The sequence below is a fragment of the Aegilops tauschii genome, chromosome 2 (genome assembly GCF_002575655.3).
Source record: "Aegilops tauschii subsp. strangulata cultivar AL8/78 chromosome 2, Aet v6.0, whole genome shotgun sequence".
In the NCBI taxonomy this organism is placed as follows: Eukaryota; Viridiplantae; Streptophyta; class Magnoliopsida; order Poales; family Poaceae; genus Aegilops; species Aegilops tauschii.
In genome coordinates, this window is record NC_053036.3 from 543,089,064 (window position 1) to 543,109,930 (window position 20,867).

Consider the following 20,867-nt stretch of genomic DNA (forward strand, 5'->3'; position numbering starts at 1 on the left):
GGACATAAGATATAACAAATGTAAACATGATGCATATGAACAGATCAACAAGCGCACTCAGACAACGAGATAATAATGCATGGGAAAATAAAGGGAAGTCGGGCGGTAGTCCTCCCGAAATCCTAAAGTAAAACTGAGGGCCAATCGAGTGTCTGAAAGACTCCTCGGAAGGGTAAAGATAAAATAACAATGCCGCAGTCGGGCGTCAAGGCGACACCACATAAAGGGCTTATAATAAAATAGACATACTGGGTTTACCACTCAAGCTTCTTCACCGGGGATTTACCACGAGGATTGACATAGATATAGACATACTGGCCATGGTCCTTGATCATAGATACGATGACTCGGAAGGAATTTGACTCTGCAGAGTTTGTACTTTACCACAGCCAACGGATTTCAGTAGTCACGGGGACTAGTTCCGTTTACGGTGTTTTAGGAGAAACACATCTAACCAGTACACACCCATTCAACATTCCGAAGCCAGGAATCACCCTCGGCAATGTTCAATAAAAACCTTGAGACGGGGAGGCTACAACCTCGCGTAGCATGGGATCAAATTTATATACGCGCGCTCTAAGGGGTGCCCCCCTCTCGGTCCCAACCGGAAACACCCATGCCCCCTGACCGGATGACTGGCTTTAATCCAGGGCCATGGAACCCTCATCCCGGCCCCTCTATTTGGTGTGTACACGGAAAGAGGTTACCAACTTACTAAACTGTATTCTTGGGAGAAAACATGTGGCGGCACGGAAAGGGGAAGAACGATAATGTGACTCAGTCCACGTTAACATCGGAGTTTATCGGACATCGTAAGGCTGGCATGCTACAACAATACCACCTTACTGCCTTTCATGTCACCACATGACTAGGCCATCTCTCATCAGAGATCACAGTAACTTCGGAGCACACGGATAGTTGCCTTACATGCAACGAGATACTCACCGATGCTCATATGCCATGCACGAACCATTCAAGCAAACATGCAAAACACCTGCCATATTAAAGGTTCAAACATGCTTGCCTGGTTCGGAGAAGTCGGAGTCTAGCTCGGCGAAGTTCGCGGCTCCGTCACCTCTTCCGGAACCTACGGTATAGCGAAAACGTACACTAACGTAAAAATCATCGCGTGCATAAAAAGTGTTCCAAATAAATACTATAAAAAACCAAAAATACAAGACTGACAGAAAACAAATCACTCAAAAATCATCTTTTATTAAAAAGTTATAAGGGCTTTAGTCCAGGGACTAATCTGTGATGAAACAGAAAAGATCCAGGGACTTAACTGGGAAAGGAGAAAACGGTTCGGAGTAAAAGACGTCAGTCCAAAGAGAAAACGTATTTGCCCGAAGGCGCCAACAGAAAACGGTTCGAGGGGGAGAAAGAGGAGAGGCTGACGGGGGGGGGGGGGGTCCACACGTCAGGTTTGAAAACCTCGCTGGCGCCCGAAGACTGCGGTGGTCGCCGGCGTTGAACCACGGCGAGGCAGGGAGATCGGAGTGTACCAAGAGGTTCAGTGCGTCCTTCCGCGTCGGTGGGTGGTGGACTTGACCGACGGAGAGCACCACGTCGACGGCGACACTTTCTCCGGCGGACGGAGGCTCGGGCGATGGTGGGGAACTCCGGTGGGTGCTGCAAACTTCAAATTGAAGCGCGGGTCAGCAGAGTGGATGCACTAGAAGGCTACTGGCAAGAGCTGAGGGGTAGAGGTGCACGCACGGGAGCAAATCGAGCTGGATCCCGTGGCGGGTCGAGGCGACCGGAGTTGGGGAAGAAGGCTCCCTCGGGGCTCTTCCCGCGGCTTGGCGTGGTATTGGAGGTGTGCAGAGGTGGTGTGGGTTCGGGTTCGAGCTCGGGGCCTCTATTTATAGGCGGTTCGAGGGGGTGGACGTGAACGGGAAATCTCCGGCGAGCGATTACGGCGAGGCCGTGGTTGAGCAGGGAGTTTAAGTGGCCAGGCAGCATCAGGGAGGTTCACTGGTGCCGTTCCACTGCTAACCTTGGTCGGGCTTGGCGTAATGGCGCCGGTCCTCGACGGGGCGGCCGTACGGGCACGGCGGCGGTAGAGAGCGCGCTCCGCGCCTAGCAGTTCACGACGAGGGTGGCAGCGCGCACGGGGGAGTGGATGGCCACGCGGCGACCTCCGGTGACTTGGGCAGCGCTGGGTGGCGCCGTCCATGGTGCGCCCCTCTCTGGCGGCCGCAAAGCCGCCGCTGCCGTCGCTCACGGGGTGGCGCACCTCCTCCTGCTCGTCGCCGACGCCCGCAACCTTCCAGGCGTTCGTGCGGCGCCAGGGACAAGAAGGAGGGGATGGGGAGCAAGGCGCTACCGCGGCACTGGCGAGATCGACGTCGGGCTCTGAAGAAAACGACAGCAGCTCTGAAACTGTTGATCTGAATTTACTGAACATGATAGCAACAGTGTCCAGCAGGTGTTCGATGAAATGATTTGGCAAGGAGAAAAAATTTTCTGGAGCCGGGACTTGGTGAGGTGACCTCTCAATGCACCCAGAGGCTGCCTGAATTTTCTCAGATTTTTAGGAGAAGAATTCAAATGAATTTCATCAAATTTGGCAAATGAGGTCCAAACTTGCAGTAAGTGTAGTTTGAAATATTTGAACTGGAGACCAGTGGATCTTCATAGATCCTGGTTGAGGGCTCAAAGGACTAGCTAGGGAAATTGGTTTGGAGGCAAAATTCAAAGCAGAAAGGGTAGCTCCTTTGTAAACCTCCAAGGATCAAGATAGAAGGCAGAATTGTTTTTGATGAGAAGTAAATGGAAATAAATATATGGAGAGGTTCAACTTGCTGGATTTGAAGAATAACTTGATACAAAGGTGGGGAAAGGCTTTTGGGAGGGGATTTTCACTTAGGTCATGGCAAGAGGAATTTTGAAAAGTCGAAAAGATCACTCAAAATGCCCTAGGGCTATTTAAAAGATTTTTCAAAAGAAATTTTCCCAAGTGAAAAGCATTTGGTTTTGAGTCCAAATAAAAAGGGCAAACCTCCAAGACCAAGAACCAAGGCTGGGGTGAATCCAAGACAAAACAATTGCCATAAAAGAAAATATTTTGAGAGGGAGAGTTCTTTAGAAGAAAAATTTAAATACCCTCCTCCAAAAAAATAAAAGTTTGAAAAATCCAATTAAAATTTTTGGGTGTCACAGCGATGCAGGGCATACAGCTCAGTTCAATTAACTGTTTGCGATGTGGAGGAAAAAAAAGAAACGGGTAGCCAGATGAAGGTGTGTGCGATATACAACATACGGTTCACTATGATGAACGGTGTGTGATTAGGCAACACAATGGGAACAGTTCAACTGAACAAGATGTGTGTGATACGCGGCAAATAGGTCCGTAATCAGAAATGTGTGCGAAGACCAATAATAACACAGACGCTTGCTGCTACTGAAGAAAAGGCAAGAAAAAGTAGAGAAGGAGGAAGCAGTCTCTCTTACTCTTCATCAATGAGCATGGAGTTTAGCTCGAAATCCATGGGTGGCGAGGGCGCCCTGCTCCTCTTCTAGGGTGGGGGAATGGAGCTTTGCGATAACTTCGAGCCCTTCCAGGGCACAGGAGGCTCCGATGAAGACGAGCTCTGCGAAGAGCTCAAACTCGATTGGGCACTAGCGTCGCCTTCTATGGCTGTCGGTTGCTTGGCGGGAGGGGCCCTGACCCAGAGAGCCAAGGAGAATGCCAACGCACAGCTTTGGGAACACTGACCTTGGAGGCGATCTCCTTCGCCCTCCTAGCGGCGGGGACAGGATCAAAGGCTGCCGCTCCTTGATTGGCTGCCCGCTTGCGAGGGCGCGGGTCCAAGATTGGCTCGGGGGCATGGGGGCCTTGTGCGAGCCATCCCTCCTCAGGTACCTCCACTTCCTCAGCCTCTTCTTCCTCTAGGGCCTCTGTTGGTGCGATATACAGAGCCTCGATTCTGGAAGGCCCGTCCCCGAGAGGCTCTCCCCCGACATGCTCTTCCCCGGCAACCTCTTCCGAGACTTGCGTCTCACCCCTGCCGTGGGAAGAGCTCTCATCTCCAGCTTTCCCTCTTCCCTTTTCTGCCTTCCCGCCCTTCGCCACTGCTGCAACTTGGGCCGCCTGTCTTCCTCGAGCCGCTTCTTAATGTACGCCACCTCCACCTTGGAGGTGCGCTTGTACATTCTAGTTTCCACCTTAGTGGCCCTTTCTACTAAAGTGGAGGACCATGGCAGCTCTGCATCAAAAGTGGGTAATTGCCAATCACCCGAAACTCCATCGACGTTGTAGTGCGGCATCCATTGTAAGATCTGATTCCTGGCAGAATTGATATTCAGCGGGATGATGTTTGTCGGCAGCTTGAACAGCCCAAAGGGGCCGAATAGCTGATCACACAACCAGGCATGGCCATAAACTGTTAGGTTGTTGGCCTGGCCAGGAAGCAATCTCATCCTCTCTCCAGCATCTCAAAACTCCCAGGCGAATCTGTCCCTTTTCTGCAGAGGAGCCATGCGACGAAGGAGCAAATCCGCCCCTACATGGTCGACGGTCAGCCCGGCGGCCTTCAGACGGGTAATCCTGTTTATTGCCGGGCGGGGCCTGTCCTCGGTGAGGCCGAATGCCCTCCAGACATTGTCGCGCTCAAGGCATTCCGTCCATGCCTGGCAGAATTCAGGAGCCTCTTTATCCTGTATCCAACGCCGGTCTCCTCTCCACTCCTCCCATCTACTGCGTTGCTGGCCGGAGATGTAATCCCAGTTCTCTCTTGGCATGACCCGTGGCATCCAGCTTATGTTCCCGGAACGGTGGGTCTTGTTCTCCACCCGCGGAACGAAATAGTGTCTGAACAGATCAACATTGGGGGCCACCCCAACGAAATTCTCGCACAAATGGGCAAAGATCGCCATACACACCATTGCATTTGGCATGAAATCTAAAAGATGGAATCCGTAGACCGCCATCATCGCCTCAAGAAAATCCGAGAAGGGAGGGCATAGACCACATATGAAATATGCGCAAAAAAATCTGTATGAATCTGGGGGGGTCCTCCTTCCCCTCTGCCAGAACCTTGGGAGCGCCATGCCCCTTCGGGACATCCCTCCCCCACAAATATCCATACCTCGCCTGTAGCACGTCACTGTCGAGATGCGACGGGAAGAATATGATGTTTCCCCTTCGTTTCTTGTCCAACTCCGTCGCCCTCTTACTCCCCTAGGCGGCCACCTCTTTCGCGGCGGTCATCGGCTTTCCCCTGGTCATGGTTTGCTTCCCCATATCCCCAAGTTGCGGTGGGGGTGCAGGAAGGACATCGGAAGGGGATCGGCGGTGAATGTGGGTGAAGGGAGCGGGCGGTTGTTTAGCTTGCGGAGGAAGATGATGGGGAGGCAAGGCAGACGATGAATGAGCAGTACCTTTCCACGTTTTCCCCTCTTAAGGGAAACGGCGTGGGAGAGGGCACGACTCTTCAGAAAAGTTACCATTTTTACATTAACTGCTACAGTCCCACGCCCCCATGACCCGCGGTAATTACGTGAACTGGACGTTGGATTGACTGGTCATCATGGCAGACCGTGGTACGCGCAGCCTTCTTCTGCCATGTGTCCGTGCACTGTTTGGGGCCTAACCCAACGTGCCCAGCGACACCTGTGGCTCAGGCCCGGGGGCTTATATCGGGGTACACAAAAGGGGTGTATGTTTTCCCCTGACTCGTGCACGGAAGCCAAGCCAACATCCCCAAGAGCAAGATTACAGCACCAAGATCAGGTCAAAGCAAGAGGGATCGATTCTTTGAAGGATCCAAGTATAGATCAAGAAGGCCAAGATGAGCCGGAGAAGCGAGATATCGCTAAGGAAAGAACCTCCCTTGTCGGGCAGGCGAGCCTGGCAAGGTCGGGTTTGCCCCGGAAGCAAACTTCCAGATCGTCCGGGCAGACCTTTCAGGGCTTGCGGAGGCAAGCCACTCCACCGCTCCAACTCACGATCAAAGCAAGTCATCGATTTGTGCGGTGTCAAGCCCCAAGGTGACTAAGTGGCTGGTGACTAAGTGGCTGCTTCTTGCCACATGGCAGCCACTTCCTACAGCAAACACCTCCATACGACACCCGTCCCGACACGTGTCAAGCAAGCAGGTGCGAAGCTGGCAAAACAGCTCGGCAGGGCCAGCCGGGCAAGCTGTGATGTGACACTATGCAGCGCATTTAATGTGCTCTGTCAGCCTGCAAAGTTAGGTATGATAGCACTTCGCTATCTAATCAGTACTTAAAGACTGATTTGCCACTGTGGTGACCCCTTAATCTATAAAAGGAGGCTCGGGGCGACCATAGAAAGGATTCGGACGATTCGCACCCTCACACATTCATACGCGCGTAGCCACTCTTGCCTCGAGGCAACCTTACCGGGAAAGAGCGCTGCGCTTTTCCACCAAATTCCACCATCAATCCACCAAAGCAGGAGTAGGGTTTTACGCCTCACGGCGGCCTGAACCTGGGTAAACTGCCCGTGTGATCTCTGCCGCGCTGTTTTACGCTTCTCTGCTCTTTGTGCCACGTGCCCATCCCCCCTTCGAACCAAAAGGGGCTCATGGCCCCATAGGTGGTCGTGGTTCCCACGACAACTTAGTAGGCCCACAAGTGAGCATCACATCTGTGGCATAGAACATATAGCCCATTTGCAATTTGTAATAATGTACAACCCATTTTTGAATTCTAATGGAATTTACTACAGCCCATTTACAATCTGTTAAAATTACATCCCATTTTCTAGCTAGGAGAACGATTAATAATTGCAACCAACCGCTCAAAACAGAATTCAACAAAAAATCCCACATTTTGATGGGATCCGAAATATTTTTATCCTGAAATTTCGAGTCAGACTAAATATAATTTCAAAATAAATTTGTATTAGTTAAAAATCTAACAAAATATTGTGCGCGCAACAAGTAATGAAATTAAAATTTTCAAATTCAAAAAATATATTTTTGAAACAAATTACCTGTTTGGTGCATTTTTGTATATTTGCAGCCCGGTTTTTATAATTACATTCCATTTATTATTTCTTAAAGCCCATTTTCTTGTTAGGCCTAATGCATCCCTCTTAGGAAAGATATGCGGCCCAGCGGGGTGGGGAATAACAAGTTGACCTGGGTTGGGTATTCCGCAAAAAAGTATAGCTGGGCTAGCCATTTTCACCTCGAAAAATGAATATCTAGGCTGGATATTTGGTCAACATAAAATAATAGCCTGGGCTAGATGGGCCACAGCCCGCCCAGTTGATACCCTGCTCCTTTGAACAACAACAAAAATATCGCTCAAGAAAAACACTGCTCACACCTGAAAAAGCAAATACTGCTCGAGCTGCTGGGTCCCAGCTGTCGGCCGCTCCTTGTGCAATTCTCTCGTTTATTGACTTTATAGGTTGACAATGGTGTGGGACCGTGATGTCAGGAAACCAGGAGGAAGGAAAAAATTATATAGTTGTATATAATAAGGAGGAACTTTCGTACGTACGACTATGGCCCTGGTGGATCTCTACTATCATCCTCTCCAAGTAAAATCATCTCCTGATTCCTCATGTTCGTTGACCATCTTGACAATGCTCGGTGCCACGGCAAGTGCAACAACTCGAAGGGCGACGAAGAGGGCCTCGTGGGCCCTACGGATGGTCTGATACTGCGTTCGTTGATCGTTCAGGAAGCCAGGATCATCGGACCCCTATGACACTACAAAAAAAGGACACTTCCGTGATGATACGTGTTTGTCACAGTAGGTCGCGTTTTTTGTCATGCATGTACATCCATGACAAATTTATGACAGAATCAAGATAGTCATACCTGTGCTGTCATAGAAGTGCTCCATGACATTACCAAAATTATCATCACAAAAGTGTCCACTTCCATGACGATAAATCGTGCGTCACAGAAGTGCTTTCGTCAAGGGTGACCGACACGTGGCATCCACCGTAATGGAATGCCGTTAAGCTATCGGGTCCAGTTTTGGATCCGATAACCCGTTAACAGCCCCGACCAATGGGGATTATCCACGTGTAAAATCATCATTGGCTGGAGGAAACACGTGTCGGCTCACCGTTGGGACAGATGTCATCCACTCATTGGACCCAAAGCGCCTATGATACGTCGACACGTGGCATGGCCCAACAGAGGCCCATTCCTGTGAAAAGGCCGGCCTGTTTGACTTGGTCAAAAGGTGGCGGGCCGGCCCACAGCAAGCCTGTTAATGGCTTGTTCGCATATAGCCCATTTACAGCCCGCTAACCCAGGGCCCGTTTACGGCCTATCCGAATTAGGCCCAGTAGCGTCATCTGGGCTGTCCAATATAATTCCAGCCCGTTTTAACTTCCGGCCCATGTATGGCCCATGACATCTTTTGGCCCATATGAGGCCCTTAGTAACCCTCGGCCCATTAACGGCCCGTGGTAAAACTAGCCCGCAATGAACAGTGTATCACTTTATACCCATTAACGGCCCATTATTCCGTTGGGCCGTTTCCAGCCCATGTTATCTTTCGGCCTTCTTAGGGCCCATTTATTCTTCGCTCATTTCCAGCATTTGTTTACTTTCGGCCCGTTACTGTCATTTTCAGCTTCTGGGCCAAATACAGCCCGTGGTTACATTCGGCCCGTTTGTGGCCCGTTAATACGTTGGGTCGTTTTCATAGCGTCATCAAATATGGCCGATTAACGACGGCCCGTTATGGTCGGCTCATGAACGGGCGATTTCAACTCTAGCCCATTTACGGCCATAATGTGGTCTGTTATTGGCCCATGTTTGGCCAGCCGATCATACGGCCCGTAGAAGGCCCATTGATGATACGGCCCGTAGAAGGCCCATTGTGTCTACAGCCCGTAGAAGGCCCATTGTGTCTACGCCCCGTAGAAGGCCCATTGTGTCTACGGCCCTTAGAAGGCCCGTTGTTTCTACGGCCCGTAGGAGGCCTACAGTAAATATGTAGCCCATTGTTAATGTGGCCTAGTATAAAAAATAGGTTATTCCGGCCACTAGCAAACCGCGGAAAAAGAACTGCACTGACTATAAGAAAACAAATAAACAAGACAACGGAAATAAATAAGCAAGTAACTTATGCTAGGCTATCACGGCTATTACACATATTACATCCACTGGGCATCAAAGTTCGCCACCAGTGCAAATATAGGGAACAAAGCAGCATATAAACGCCGCAGCAAAACAAGTCCAGAACTGAAACCACTTCAGAAGAGCTCAAGAAACAATATCCTAGGTACCCATAATGCTGGCAAGATGCTTAGCAAGCTTATTAACTTTCTCTTGTTTGGCACTTAAATCCTCCAGCACTTGTTGTTGCACCAGAAAGTATGCATCTTAATTCTGCAGGAACTTCCTCAGTCCTTCGGCTTCCTGTCGCATAACATCTGATCGATGTCTTTCAACTTTAAGTTGAGACTCAAGAAGCCGAACTAATTCAGGCAGCGAGTATGAAGAGCTGGTGCCAGCAGTAGTAGCCAGTAACTCGAACACTACATCAAGACAGGACTTTGGGGTTGTCTCAGTGTCTTCAATATAGTTTTTATCAGCTTTCTTGGAGAACAACAGGGATGTCTCACTATCTTGAACCTGATCTGCATTACTTCCTTTACCATTGCATAACGGGGTACTCTTCTCCAATATTTTATCCGCGTTCTAAAGGAGAAACAAACAAACACATCACAGGTTTACAATGTAGTATATGAAACTCATTTTGGTAAACCAGTTCAGTAGTAAGGTGGACAGAATAACAACATGAAACAAACATATATCTATGTAGTATGGTCACTGTATGGTCTATATCATTCTAGTTTATGTTGCCAAATCAAGATAGATACAGTTCGAATCATATCTATTTAAGACAAAGCAGCATAGACAGAATATAAGTGTGGGAAACTACACAGCAATAACAACACTTGCAATGTCCATGGCATGAAACATAACTGTTTATTCAATTGAAACTGAAATCAACATAGAGCAAGTTACAACAGCAAACACGTTAAAGAAACAGGTTTAAAACATACCTGTTGCGCCATTGGAGTTTCAATAACATCCTACAAATTTGAAATTAGTTGGTATGAGTAAATACAATGATGCAAGAGCAAAGTAGTATGAACCATAGCTACGGAACCTAACCTGAGAACAATTCTTCTTCTGCTTTAAGCGTTGACTTGGGGTTCGGAGTGGTGGTCCTCGTGCTTTGGGCACTGCAGTTGCCTTACTAACTGCTCGTGTTTGGTGGTCTGTGGTGGAGACGGTGCTGTGTCAACATGAACTAGGTTACTATCTGCTGGGGTTGGGGTTAGAAGGGGTGTAGTTGGTTCTCTGTCCAATTGGGTAGGGGTACAATCTACATGAGTCTGGGTTATGTGTGGTGGGGCTGGTTCTTGGGCAAGTACAACCGTGGTTCTATCTCCATCGACAGGTAGCACGATCTTTTCTGAAGACCGTGTTTTTACTCCCCACAGATACTGCCATCACCCCCTCCAATTGAAATGGCTGATAAACAAGAAAAGTAATTGAATGTACAGACATTGTAAGATACACAGGTGCAATGGATAGTAGGGAAGAAAACAGGGCATGAAATAATTCACATTTATGTTGTCTAACCAAACAAAATAGCAGGACATAATTTCAAATATATGATGGCTAATTAAACAGGATAGCATGACACAATTTCACATGTATGATGGCTAACTAAACAGGATAGAATGACATAATTCAAAATATGATGACTATGTAAACAGGATGACATGATATAACTATATGATGTGTCTATTCAAGTGGTTGGCATGCCATAAATCACAAACATGCCGTCGACGAAACATGATGGCATGATATAATTCACGGATAGAATGACATAATTCAAAATATGATGACTATGTGAACAGGATGAGAAGATATAACTATATTATGTCTTTAGAAAATGGGTTGGCATGCCATAATTCAGATACATGCTGTCTATGTAAACATCATGGCATGATATAATTCAAATATATGATTTATATACTAAGGAAGTGAGCAGAGGGCAATCGCATATGTGATGTGTCAACTAAGGAGATGGCATTCAACATCGTGTATATGATGTAAAAACTAAGCATTGCAATACAACATATGCATGATATGAGTAATATAACCCTGCCAAGTTTGAGCATACACCTCAGGGGGATAATAGGACTGGTCATCTGCCTCTGAATCCTCCTCTGAAGAGCTATCTGTAACCAGCAACATATCTGCTTCACCAGGTAGCATTGTCTGCTCTGAAGACCTTGTTTTCATTCCAGATTTCTCCATCACCAATTCAAATGGCTGATGCACAGGAAGAGCAGTTGAATATACAAACATTGTCAAAAAAGCAATGATAAATACAAAAAAAGGACGGCATGATATAATTCACATATATGACACTTGGCTAAACAGCATGGCATTGCGTAATTCACATATATAATGCCTTGCAACAAGATAGCATTGCATAATTCACATATATAATGTCTTGCAAAAAGATGGCATTGCATAATTCACATATATGGTAATTAGACACTAAACAGGTGGCATTCACACAAATCATGTCTAAACTAAGCAAATGACATAGCAATGCAAGATACCATACGCATGATATGAGCAACAGAACCCTGCCAAGTTAGAGCATGCACCTCGGGAGGGGGGGATAGGACTGGTCATCTGTCTCTGAATCCTCCTCTGAGGAGCTATCCATAACCAGCGAGATATGCGCTTCGTCAGATAGCATAGTCTCCTCTGAAGACCTTGTTTTCACTCCAGGATTTTCCATCACCGTGTCAAATGGCCGATGCACACGAAGAGTAGTTGAATGTACTAACATTGTTGACAAATGTAATACGTAATGGAAAAAAGGATGGCCTGATATAATTCACATATAAGATGACTGGCTAAGTAGGATGGCATTGCAAAATTCACATATATGATGCCTGGATAAACAAGATGGCATTGCATAATTCACATAAACGATGAATAAACTAAACAGATGGCATTCACAAATAACTTGTCTAAACTAAGCAGTTGACATATTTGATGTATAAAGTAAGCAATGCAAGGCACCATATGCATGATATAACCAACATCAGCATGCCAAGTTAGAGTGAAGACCTCATGGGGTAAATAGGAGTGGTCTTCTGCTTCTGAATCCCCCTCACAATAGTTATCTTCCTCTTGATTACGATCCGAAATGGGTGGAGGGGGGCTGCCTTTGCGCCCACCATGGAGCGACGTCTGCATGAATTTTTATTGCCACGCAAGGCTCGTCTCTTTTCCTCTACATGTTCAGTTCCATTGTGTACAATAACTGGCATGCATAGGAATAAAACATAGTCAGATTATGTAAGGAGTGCATGCACAAATCCAGAGTGATGGTAGCAAATTGTGGATAGACCCAAAACCAATGATAGCAGGCAGATAATAGCTTTAGTTAAAAAATACAGATAATGGCTCCTTTAATGTTTGTTTGCACCCAACATGAAACTCATAGTAGACACCCGAGATTAACCAGATAGTAGATAGATTGTACTGATTGCTGCCCCAATATGTGCCCCACAACCATTTAAAAACTCAAGTTTCAGCATAAGTTTGGAACTGAGTCAGAGTCTAATAGGTGAACACAACGATAAAGTAGCATGTCATCATATTAAGCGATGCATAACATAAGCAGACAAGGAAGAGTGCGACCTCTCTTGCAGACCCGTGTAGTCCTCAAGGTCATCTGCTCAGTTGATGATGGTAATGCAGTTGTCGTGGCTGCCAGCGGCGGGGAAGAAGATCTGAGGCGGCGAAAGACAGTCTGGAGAGCGGATCCCTGCTGTGGTGAACCCTTCCGTCGTTGGAGCAGCTGAGCTGGGGTGGAACACAGCACCGCAGGAGCAGGACAAACCACACAAGGTTTTCTTCGACACATATCTGTAATAGAAGTAATTGTGTAAGGGCTTGTTTGAATTTGAGGATTCTAACAATGTAGGGATAGGAAAATAGACAGGAATAGGATAGGAATGCACGTGCAAAACAGAGAATTTAAAAACACGGGATTTCTACCAATCTGGGTGTTTGGTTCACAAGAATTGGAAGATCACAGGATGCAAAGAAGTATGGTGAGATTAAGTCAAACCACAAGAAGTGTACAACCTCTTTGCGAAGCCATGTCGATCTCAGCGTGATTGGGTTGGCCGGTGAGGATGCTCTGGCTGACTTGGCTGTCGGAGGAGGGGAAGAAGATCTTAGGTATCTGGAGATGGAGACAAGGTACTGCTCCACTGTGATGGAAGGTTTCGTCGTTGGAGCAGCTCTGGTGAGTTGTACGACGCCGAGGCTGAAGCAGGACAAGAGAGACAATGTTAACCTGAGTGGAATTCTAATAGCATCACCCATAGATGACGTAAAATACAAAACCACAAAGTGCTAGATGTATACATCAGCCGCTCATCTCTGAACTTAACTGTCGAAACTGAATTTAACTGTCGAAACTGAACTTAACTATCGAAACTGAATTTTGCTGTCGAAACTAAATTTTACTGTCGAAACTGAACGCACTAGAGGTGAGGCTACACGTCAGTCGACTGACTTTTTCATCTCTGGTCAGTCGATTTTGCAGCCATTGGATACGAAATCAAGGGCCTGCAGTTCATCTTCAACTTCCACCCCCTGAGCCGCCAGCCACCACCGGGCAAACAGCCGCCTCGCCCGCCCCGAAAACACTCCCCACTGCCAGTCTGCCGCTGCCCCAGGCATCCCTCTAGGCCCCCCGTGCCGAGCTTTTTCTCCGGCGATCCCCACGCCACTGCCCCACCACCGCCGGCGACCACCGCCCGCACCCTGAACCCTAAGATAGATAGTGGGGTACTTCTCCGGCGAGCCCCCCTCCCTGCTGCGGTTGGTTCTTCCTTAACTCCGACGAGCCGCCCACCCCCTGAAAATTGACTGACCCAAAAGTCGATTCAGTCGACTGAAGTGTAGCTAAATCGGAGCAGCATCGCAAGCAAGAGCAAGACCGAGAGTAGCAGCGCGAGTAAGAGCAAGAGCAGACCAGGCAGGGGACCAAGAGCAAGAGCAGAGCAGCAGCGCGAGCGAGAGCTAAAGCAGCAGCAGCTCCTACTGATGTGGACGTCGCCACCGAGGGAGCGACGTCGTGGAGGAAGTGGCCGGCGATGCCGCGGTGGATGGAGCCGCGCCGTGTCGGCTCAGGACCGAGCGCCGGCAGCACCGTGAGATCGAATCAAGAAGAAAATGCGACGATTAGTGTACAACCTCTTTGGTGGCGCCGATTGGGCCGCAGCTTCATCCGAGGAAACGATGATGCTGATGCTCTTCCGGTGGTGTAGGCAAAGACGGCGGTGTGGGAATGGAGGTGGCGTGAAAGACGAGGGGAACATCGGAGCAGCTCCTTGAAGGTGGAGGACGAGTGGCTGAACTGGCGGGACGACCAAATCGATGACGGATCCTCATCCCGTATGGTGGATGAGGGACGTCGAGGTGTTGATGTGGACGACGTCGTCGGGGAAGAGGCTCCGGCTGGGTGGCGGACGGAGGAGGGTGTGGGGCTTCGCGGGTTTTCCCGGCCTCAGTGTACGAATGGGTGGGCGGATGGGATGGGAGTGGGGAACCATGGCTTAGGGACGCGCTTGTCCGAAATGTGGGGTAAGTTACAAAAGTACCCCCACCGATTTGAGGCGGTTCTTTCGGTTCAGGGGTATCACGGGCATTTCGCTTGTCAGGATTTCACAGGAGGTGGGGGTTTTCGCGCGCGTTGTAATTTTGGAATAGCAAGGCGTGGGTTGAGATGGAGGGAGTTGTCGGAGCACAACGAGACAAAGATATATCTTAAATATTTCGGGCTAACAAGGCGCGGGTTGAAATTTCCGGACAAGCCTAACGTGTAGTGTACCAAATCAATTCGCACTACAAATGTCATTCAAAACTTTGAATTCATGTTATGTTCAATTAAAATATTTCGCTACGTGTATAATGCATGCAACCTAGTACTCAAATGAACATTTTAGTGCATTCCAAACGTATATACTACCGCGTCAATATGAACTAAATTTGAATTCGTTTCTCTATTTGAATAAGATCTACAATAATGATTGTTGTGAAGTCAAAGCGTTTGAATTCGTTTCTCTGTTTTAATAAGATCTACAATCATCATTATTGTCGAGTTAAACCATCGTTTGTGTATTATCTTCACAGCACACCACATGATTAGTCTCGAGTTACATATGAACTATGTGTACTATATGAACTCGAACTCAATTTTTGGAATCCACTTTATGTTGATTTCAAATCATAGTACATTTGAAGCTCTAGCTAGATCTTCACAAACTAAACCATGTCTCATATGTATAATGTGTTTATCACATTATGTATGGTGCCCCGCCACCTACGCCTACATGTATTTAGATGTGAGTTGCAAACACCACACATTACCACAAATTCAAATAAATTGTGAGAATGTTCGATATATAGTATTGTTTAGATTGTTCGATATTTAGTTGTAAGCTGCAAACGCCACACATTATCACAAATTCAAATAAAATGGGAGATTGTCCGATGTATAGTATGGTTTAGATTGTTCGACATTTAGCTGTGAGTTGCAAATGCCATGCATTATCACATTATGGTATAACATGTGCAAAACCACAACACGCGTATCACCGCTATATTCATGCATGCATATATTTAAAACACTATGATCTCCTATTCAAATATATGAATCCACTTTCATACCAAATTATGATCTTTGTTAGTCTCTTCCACCCACACAATCCTCTAACCTTTGTAGCTACCACTAACTTTCTCTCGTGCATGCACACGCCCTCCTCGCCCTCCCCCTCCCTCAGCATTCTATCAATCGCGCGCATTCATTTTTTTCTTCTTTAGGTCGTTCTCCCACAGTCTCCACAACTCCTTTCCGACACACACCGATCGATAAACTTCTCCAGCGATGTCTGCCTACAACATACACACGCACCTTCAATCTCCTCCTTTATGTGTCCTTGCCTCGTGTCTCTCATATGGTCCCACTCACGTGTAAACTTTCGCCCCTCTTTTCATCGATCTCACAACCGCACACTCCTCCCCCTATCTAGCTAGTAGCTGGGCCTCTCGCACCACCTCCTAGCTCCATTCTCTCTGTCTATCCGTCTCGTCGGGCCTTATTTGCCTCTAACAAATGGACGTACACCGACCGATCTCCCGGTATACATATAGCTAGCTAGGTCCTTATAACTCGTTTTTCCCGACGCGTCAATCGATCTACCTCATTAGTTATGTCTCTCCCTTCCTCCGACAAACAACAATTGATCTACCGATCTAGTTAGGTTTGCTTACCAAACATATGGTTCCCCTTCATCATCCATTGATCTATCACGCACAGGCAGACACAGAAACGCATCCCCACTCTTATTGATAATATTGCAGTTCCACCCACAGTTTGTCTAGTAGGCCTCTCCCACCATCTTCGAGAAGCAACTCCATCACCCATCCAGCACTCTACCCCTCTCCCTCCCTCTCTCTCTCCTCTCTCTCTGTCCCATCCAATTTCCCTTCCTTCAGTTATGTATGGATGTCGACCGATCTCCCTCAAAACATAGCTGGGTCTCTCCTTCTCAACACATATACGAGTCATTCTACCTCTATAGTTAGGCCTCTGCCTACCCCTCCCCCCACCCCCTCGCACACACACACACCGATACATCGAGCGCTCTAGTCATGTCTCCCTGCCACACACAAACTTGACCTGTGCCCTCTGACGTTCCGGTAGCTAGGTCAATCGCCTTATATCTTTGACTTGCACACACACACAATTTTGATGGCTCTCTTCATCGATCTCGCACCCACCCACTTGATCCTCTCTTCGACTCTATCAATATCTTTGAACCCTCCCTCTCTTCTCGTGGATCGCCCGACCCTCTATATATGATATGGATAGGCCTCCATTTCACACACATTGCATGCAAAATTTTGTTTGAGATGTCATCGACACATATTCACACAAATACATTCACGAAATCAACCTGCCCCCCCCCCAAAAAAAAACAAAAAACAATCACGAACGCACAAGCCATTTGTCTAGGTTTGTATCTCTCACACACACCCACGTAGGTGGGGGACGTGCACGAAGAGAAGAGGTGCACGCACGGCGCACGTACTCCCGTCTCCTTCCCAACCACACCCGCGCGGGTACACGGTGGAGCTCATTTCTGTACGAAAATGCAGCCCACGTGGTAACTTGACACGTGTACTGGATGTCCACTAGATGGAGGGAGGATCGTCTACCACGGGTGAACAAACAAATTGCGACTTGACGCGTTATGTCAAAAAAGAGGCAAACCATGTGGGGCCTACCTTAGAGGCAAGGCTCTATACACTGGAGTACTTTTGATGTGTCTCGTCAACTCGCAGAACGAGGAGAAGCTTGCTTAGTACGCCGTCTCCCCCGCCCATGGGCGTGGTGGCTCGCAGGATGAGTTGAAGCTTGCTTACTACGCCTTACGCCCACTCCCTTGCCCATGCGCGCGGTGGCTCGCAGGACGAGGAGAAAATTTCACTAGTACTCCCTCCGTTTACTCCTCATCCCTACGACCTTGGTTAGAGAGATTATCATATTGTTTGGAATATATATGTCCTTTAGTAGATTTAAATATGAACTACTAGTACATACTCCAAACACTGATGTATATAGACGTATTTTAGAGTGTATATTCACTCATTTTCCTCCGTATGTAGTCCATATTGAAACGGACGTAATAATACGCACTCTCCCTCGCCCCTTGACCCTCGCCACATGGTGGACGTGCAGAAAAACATTCTGTCTCATATAGCCAGAACGATATATACTGCAGTACCATTATTGCTCGACTTCCCGAAGAGGCAAAGAGCCAATCGCAAGGTTAATAGTTTGGAGATGCCAAGTGCAAGGTTTATAGGAGAACGAGTAGTACGTGTCCTGTCATTTATAAATAAAGTTGTTTTTCTTCAGTGGCACGTACGCAATATAAATAGGTTCATACAGAGAGAAAAGGAAACCTCTCCACTATATACATAGGCAGGACGAGCCTACACGGTTGCTTGCTGGGGTTGCTCTCTTCAGTTTTCACACTCTCTCGCACAAAACCACTATGGCCACATCTCTAACATCCCGGCGGATCACGTCCGCCGGGGGAAGTGGTGGATGCTTAGTGTAGATGCGGTCGCCGTCGCCGACAGCGAAAACCCACTGTCGGCACGTCCCGATCAGGGCTCCACGCCATTCTCTCTCACAAAGCTGGTGAGGTTGCCTTCGTCCATTGCTCACTGCCGCGATGTGGGTAGTTGCCTCCTCCCGCCACCCTCTTCTAGGTTGAGCTAGGTCCTGACATCCCTCAGGTACAACTCCCTTTACAGCTGGCTTGGACCACTGCTCCAGCTGCCCACATCACTCCATGTGGATATTTCTCTACTTCTTTGCCCCGCACATACCTCTACTTGCTTCTACGTACTGTATTTTTGATGAGTTTATGTCTCATCAACTAGTCCCAGTAATCTTATTCTAATCACGCTTCTTCAATTTCTATGCCACAGGGATGCTCATCTCGATTTTGGTGAAACTGCACAAAATGATCCGACGGTCCAAGGGTTGCACTACAAAAAAAAGACACATCCGTGACATTTTGGGCCGAACGAAATTTTTTTCTGTCATACATATGACACTTCTATGACGATAATTGTGACAAAACCTGGTATCATCACAGATGTGGTGGGCTCCTACTTCTATGACAAAAAATCATGACAGAAAATGCGCTTTTCGTCCTGGGCGGGCCGGAGATGCAGCTGCATGACATTCTTTGGGCCATCCATGACGGAAAAAACCGTGGTAGAAGTGAGGGCGAGGAAAATTTCGGGGAGTTCCCGGTTACGGTGGGAGGTCGGGGGCCCAGCGATCCACGTTTCTCTCGTACACGTACGCGCGTGTGTGCAAGGCGTTGGCTCTAACTGAACCCGAGCGAGGCATTGGGCTCTAACTGAACCCGAGCGATTACACTGTAGGCTACGCGTTACTGAACCCAAGTGATCGATTGATGGCTGTTAACTGAACCCGATTGAGCGATTCCTTCGCTACTACTGCTAACTGAAGCCGATCGATGCTGCCTCTGGGATGAACTATGAGCGTTGCGGGGGGGGGGGGGGGGGGTTGGATGAACAGTGAGCGGTGGCGTTGCCTCTAGATGAACAGGACCCCGTGGTGTGGTGGAGGGCTGGATGAACAGTAGACGGTGGAGGGGTGCCCATGGAGGGGTGGTTGAACAGGACCCCGTGGTGTGGAGGGCTGGATGAACAGTAGACGGTGGAGGGGTGCCCGTGGAGGGGTGGTTGAACAGTAGCCAGTGGAGTAGCGCGCGGTGGAGGCTGGATGAACAGGAGCCCGTGGAGGCTGGAGGAGGTCGACGGTAGCCCGTGGAGGCTGGAGGAGGTCGACGGTGGAGATGAACAGTATCCTGTGGAGTCCCGTTTTGCGGTACGCCACACCCCTCCCGATGAACAGGACCCCCGTTTCGACCGTAGGAGGTCCGTTTCGTCCGTTTTACGGTACGCCACACCCCTCCCGATCAATAGGACCCCCGTTTCGACCGTAGGAGGTCCGTTTCCTCTGTTTTGCGGTACGCCACACCCCTCCCGATCAATAGGACCCCGTTCCGAAGGTAGGAGGTCAGTTTCCTCCGTTGTGCGGTACGCCAGGCCTCGTTTCCATCGCTTGTTCCGTCCAAGCCCTCCCGATGAACACGACCACGCATTCCGTTCCGACCCAGCCGGTTGGCTCCCACACGTTCTGTTGCCTCCCGATGAACACGACGCATTCCGTTGCCTCCCCATGAACACGACGCATTCCGTTGCCTCCCCATGAACACGACGACGACGCTGTTTCTCCGTTCCGACCCAGCCATGTACACGAGCCCTGGCCGTACGTATGCGCGAGTAAGCGTTCGAGACCCCGCCCGTATGTACACATACGTGGTCGTATTTTCTTTCTTGCACCCTGGCCGCTGTACGTACGTGTACATGCTACGTGCGCGCCTCTACTACGACATGTACGCGCCTCTACTACGACACGTGCGTGCCTCTACATCTACCAGTATATATGTACGTACACGTTCGCGACCATAATGACAATGCTACGTACGCTTCGACCAGGTGGGTCCCGACTGTCAGGCACTTCCTTGCCTGCAAAGATGTAGCTGGTGGGTCCCAGCAGTCAGGGGGCGAATCGTTTTTTTTGCCCGGACGCACTTCCTTGCATGCGAAGATGTAGCTGGTGGGTCCCAGCAGTCAGGGGCAAATGTTTTTTTCGTGAAATATGGTGGCCCGTCCGGTGGGTCCCTGCTGTCAGATGGAGGAATAATTATTTTGCACGTAATAAGGAGGCACTTCCTTGCTGCGGCCGTGGACCCAGCTGTCAGCCTCTCGACGTACAGTCCACGTCCGATGGAAGCCGTTCCTTGACCACGTTGACCACGCCGCGCCGAGAGCACCAGGGCGGTGGACGACGGCGAGGCGTAGGAAGGGGACGACGCGGAGCCAGGGAAGACGCGGCAGTGGATGCCCACGCATAGAGGAGTACGAGGGTTCACTGGGTCACTGCGGTGTGAGGCTGCCGTCGCCGCAGAATAAAAGGGGGTGTGGGTTAGTAGAGGGATGGCCTGGCCAGCGGTGGGAGTAGTAGGGGGCAGTGAGGCCTCCGCCGCATCGCAGCCGGCCACGGGAGGCAGGAGCACGAGGCACGACCGGCACTTGTTTGGGTGGCTGGAGCAAGAACACCAGAGGTTGAAGAAGCACTACGGCCGTTGGATGGACATCGTACGGTCACTGGAGCCAGAATCGTGC